The sequence below is a fragment of the Adiantum capillus-veneris genome, chromosome 1, assembly GCF_014529385.1.
Source record: "Adiantum capillus-veneris isolate H3 chromosome 1, ASM1452938v2, whole genome shotgun sequence".
Lineage (NCBI taxonomy): Eukaryota > Viridiplantae > Streptophyta > Polypodiopsida > Polypodiales > Pteridaceae > Adiantum > Adiantum capillus-veneris.
Window position 1 is genome coordinate 190,033,259 of NC_140931.1, and position 5,245 is coordinate 190,038,503.

Consider the following 5,245-nt stretch of genomic DNA (forward strand, 5'->3'; position numbering starts at 1 on the left):
AAGGGCGTTAGTGGGTTGAGAACACAAAACAAAGTGATTGGTAAATGTGAGTGTGAAAGAGGATTTACATGTACAACAAAATTGTCACACCATTACATTTGTCCAATGCTCTTAAGCCCAATGCTCATAACATACCTAAAATGTTTTCACAGTCCTCATCCTGCACACATAAAAAAACTTTGCTGATAGGAATTTATCAAGCAGGGATGTGAAAGGAGAAATCAGGGGGTGGAGACCGCAGAGTGTCTGGACAGGAAGTGGGTCTGCTGTTGAAGGAGGTGATTCAGTAAGAGCAGCAGGAAGAGGTCGAGGTCTAGATACCAGAGACTCCTCAGGAAGAGGAAGCCAAGGAAGATGCCGTGGCCGAGGACCAGCTCCCCCCCCCCCCGGTGCAGCAAAGCATCCCTCCTGCTCGTCATCCTCCTCCTGCACGTCAGACTTATGTACCAGCTGGCTCTGTGCCAGTTCTTCTCGATCTGCCCCAAGGTTCAACACAATCCATATAAGGTCCATCGTCTAATCTACGGTCTATCTGCTGGTGAGTAGGTTGGTCAATACTGGCGCCCGAGACTTGGCCGGTCTCTCTCTCTCTCTCTCTGTTCTGGGGTATGTGAAAGAGCGAGGAGGAGAGCTGATTGACACAGACGCCGTGAGAGGGATGATGCCATGACTGAAGGGAGCGACGCTTTTTTCCTCTGAGTGCACTGGCTACTACTTTCTGGCTAATGTCGCCATTTCGCTTCATCGCGCTCTTCCCATCTGCCAGAGGTTCGCCTAAAGTTCCCGCTACAGACGGTGCTCGACTGCTCGTATGTACCACTAGTTCGCCTTCTCGTATGTACCGCGCTGCAGAGGTTGCTCTCTACGCTCCCTGTTTTCTATGTTCTTTTTCTCTCTACGCTCTCTCTCTCTCTCTCTTTTGGTGCGCACATGGTGCGGCCACGGCGAACGTTCTTCGTTCGGTCAACCTTTATGACGCTGACCCACATATTTTTGGCATAGAGTTGAACGTTTGGCCAACGTTGCCAACGCAACGAAGCCCCCACCCCCCTTCGACGCGTTCGCGATGGCCAACATTTGTGAAAGGCTCTCTGCACGCATTCGCGACTCTTCTGCTGCTTCTCCAACGGTGCTTCAATACCCTCCCATAGTGCTTCAATACCCTCTCGGCGAGGTAAGCGTTGCTACTTGTTGTTTACACACACACACACACACACACATAAGCGTTGCTATTTGGTGTTCACACACACACACACACACACACATAAGCGTTGCTATTTGATGTTCTCTCTCTCTCTCTCTCTCACACACACACACACATACACAGAAGGAGACACATGTCGTTGCCTATTCTCATCAGATAATCATGAGAGAATCATGCATCGTTATAGAAGGAAGAATCATGCATCTTTACAAGGAAGAGCGAGAATCATGCATCGTTATATAGAAGGAAGAGCGAGAATCATGAATCCTTTTCTTTACACACACACATGTACACATGCGTTAAAGACAGAAGCTGAATGGTTTTTAATACACACATAGCATTATGTTTTTCATTTAAAAGCTCTCATTCGTCAAATGCAATTGCATGACAAAGCGTTTCGTTCGCTAATGAATGGTTTCAAGTTGCACATTGGATCATGGCCTCGTGTGTGTACACACAGGGGATCGACATAAGATTATGTCCAAAATTTCATTGCATGATTACACATAATTTTGATTTATCATCATACTACATCATCTTCCGCAGTATGTCTTCTCCACCTCTAGTCACGGCTGGCATGCGAAGAGGTAGGCGAGGGGAGGCTAGTGTGCCTTCTAGGCCCTCTTGGGCAATGCACTTGCAGTCGGCGCCAGTGGGAGATGAATGTGAGGAGTACGTTCCTCTTTCCTAGGACGCCACGCCTTTTGAGTAGGTTTCCTACGTCGGTTTGATGGAGGAGGCTATGGTTACACCTCCTTCAACCGGGAAAAAACGATCCAAGGTAGATATAACCTCGCAAGCACAGGCTCCAAGTGAGCAGCCAGAGGTCACAAATACAACGACTCAACCTCAAGTGTAGACACCACAGGAATCAGACATAAGCATAAAAGGGACGAAGCGTGCAAGGGCAACGACAATTATATGGGACGACAAAAGTACACATACTCTCTTGCAAGTCTATGAGGAGTAGTGGTCACACATCAAGAAGAGTAATTTTGGCCCTAAAGATTGGGAAGATTTGGTCTTTTCTCCAAATCGAGAGATCTCAGGTAACTTCAATCCTGAGCATGCAAGAAACCGAATGGACACACTTGAGAATCTCCACAAAAAAGAGCTTTCAAACAAAATTCTAATGGCAGTATCCCTAGCACCTTGCCATTTTTTGATCAATGGGACACTTTGTGGGGGAAGACTCCAAAGTGCTCAGGCATAGCTGGTGTACTTGACAACGAGAGCCATACACCTGTATCATCCACAATAGATACATCCATAGACCTGGATGGTGTTGAGAACGATGGTACCTCGAGTCAAAATCCACAACCAAATTTTGTGGAATTGGACGACGTATTTGGCAAGAAAGTCAAGCAGCCCAAAAAATCTAGCTTGGGCACAGTAGCCAAGACAATCGAAGATGGGATGAAACAGATGTGTGAGGCCTACGGGTGTGCAAAAGACAAGAAGACAAACACCTTGTGAGAGCTTGAGACTGTCAGAATGCTACATGAGGAGCGACTCGCAAAGATCAGAGGAGGAAGAGACGAAGCGTCACCAAATCTTCTTGGAGATTGCAAAGCTTGTCTCTAAGAGAAGCCAGAGCAGTAACTTTATTACACATCACCGTAGTAAAAGATACATTTGATTTGAGCACTACCACATTTCATTGCAGAGTAAATAATATATAGACATTTTTATTTTTGTGCATGTGGGTTTCTGCAGTCGCATTTCATCGGGTCATCACATGTGCGTCCTTACTTCCATTCAGGTATGTCTTAACTTACTTCGTATTTGGATATTTATTTGCTTTGCATTTTTTTGTGATTCCAAATCAGTATGTTCGTTTTAAATCATAGGATGGAAGAGTTGGTGCATCTCTTTGGGATGATGACATTATTGAGTGACAATACACTAGGCCTTGCTGGTGCATCACATGGTCAACGCTTTGAGGAATTGCAAGAAAACAACTTCTTCATACTTATGTTTACTTATGCGTGGTTGTGTTGTGGGATGGCGGGGGCACTTGAGTCAGTGGCATGGCGTTTTGCACCAAGAGTATGGTGGTGTTTTCCTCGCCAACACATGTTCTTTCGCAGTGTGCACAATGTGCTTTGATCAACGACTCGCCTAGCAAATCAAGATCCCTATTGTTTTGCATATCGCATGTCTCACGGATCCTTTCTTATGCTATTAAACATGATTCGTCCACTGCTTCCCACAAGGGGAGTTAGGTTTGTCAGAGAGCTTATTTCTCCAGAGACTGCTCTTCTTGCGTACTTTGGCGGCTTGCGCATGGCACTGCCATGGGCCCTCCTCACGAAAGCATGGCGAATCTGTTTGGCATGGGTGAGAGAAACATTCACAAATATGTGGTGATCATTTGTCACATATTGAGTAGTAGTGAGTTATTCCACAAGATTGGCATTAGAGTGCCGCGTGGAGACCATCTTGGCAGATAATTGTAGGATTTGAGGCTATCTCTGGTTTGCCGCATATTGTTGGGGAACTTGATGGGACTCACATTCGTCTACAAAGAAAGCCAGCCCGAGAGTTCTATCCAGCACAATACATCAACAGGCATGGTTTTCCGAGCATCCTTCTACAAGGTATTGTTGACTCCAACAAACTTTTTTGGAGTGCAGTTTGGAGGGCTGCAGGGGGGTTCACGATTCTTCTTACTTCAAAGAATGCGACTTGTATGATCAGCTCAAGTGACGAGAAGCACTAGATCGGTCACTATTGCACATTCAAGGAGAGATAGTATGACCTTATTTGATTGCAGACTCAGTCTACAAAGCGAGAACATTCTTGGTAAAGCCATACCGAATGAAGGCAAGGCGATTTTTACGTGAAAAGCGAGATTTTTGACAGGAAAATCTCAAAGGGGAGAGTAAAAGTGGAAAATTCCTTTGGTCTCTTGAAGAATAGGTGAAGGATTTTGCGAGATCTCAATGTCGATCTTGCTTTTGCACCCATTGTGATAGGAGCCTCTTGTTTTCGACACAACTTTGTGCAATTGTGAGGTGAGATGGAGCCTCATGATTATCAACGAGATCCGCATCCCAACTCCCAAGAGCCACTTCCTAATGATGGCAGTGATCCTGCTCATCACGAGATGGCCTTGTAAATAAGGGAAACCTTATTCCGCCATAGCAGCTTGAGGGTTCAAAACGTAGCAAGTCCAGGTGTAGCAGTTTTGGAAATTATTCTTATTTTCAAAGTGATCCTGTCTTTTGTTTAAGGTTTTAAATATGTATCCATAAATCTTATTTTTTATTTCATGAAGAAGTGTTTTGCAGGGCTTGATGATGATTCGGAGTCTAAGGATTGATTCATGTTCTACATGGTTGCAATTTATGTCATGTGGCTTACTTTATGGCTGCAATCAGTAGCACCTCTATTTATGTAGCGGAGCACCTCTATTTATGTATTGCTACAGGGTTTTCATTATGGTTCTCAAGCATTTTCATTTATGGTGGCAAATGAGCAGCAATGCTACACGCTTCTGTATCATAGCCAATGATCCTTTTTTATGTACTTAGAACAACTTATTTTATGGCTGTCAGTCTCTTGTTTATGTGGTTGTCGGACATTGAAATCCAAGTTTTGTCATTGTTTTTTCATGCATTCGGTGCAATGTTATTAGGCGTATTTTGTTGGAAAAGGCTATCTTTGTAATGTGGGTAATGTGTGGTTTTTGGTTAGCACGTCAAGTCCAACAATGAATGGACGTGAACGGATAAACACATGTGCACACAGGACATGGCCGGACGGAATAGGTGGTTTGTTTGACCGAACGGATGCACGAACGAATGCATGTGCGTGAAATGGCAAAAAGTTCGCATCCATTTGTTGCACTTTTTTGAGAATGAACGGCCTCATGTGCGCTTTACATCTCTCTCTCTTTTCTACGCTCTCTCTTTTCTACTCTTTGCTCACAGCTCTTCACTAGAGCTCGACACACAGGTCCGCCTTCATCCTTCGGGCTACACATAACATCATCCCTTCAAGCTTTTCAATGAGCAGCACTGTCCTTATTTAGCGAGC

At 44.7% G+C, this 5,245-nt stretch overlaps 1 long non-coding RNA gene and 1 pseudogene across 1 annotated transcript; both read left to right on the forward strand.

Annotated features, from left to right (window-relative positions):
• Nucleotides 1-201: 201 nt before the first annotated feature.
• LOC147466203 (uncharacterized) lies at nt 202-4,775 on the forward strand. Its single transcript, XR_015188274.1, has 3 exons — nt 202-854; nt 1,003-1,174; nt 4,488-4,775. It is a non-coding gene; the product is annotated as an uncharacterized LOC147466203 (long non-coding RNA).
• On the forward strand, nt 1,865-3,926 carry LOC147466204 (uncharacterized; annotated as a pseudogene).
• Nucleotides 4,776-5,245: the final 470 nt, after the last annotated feature.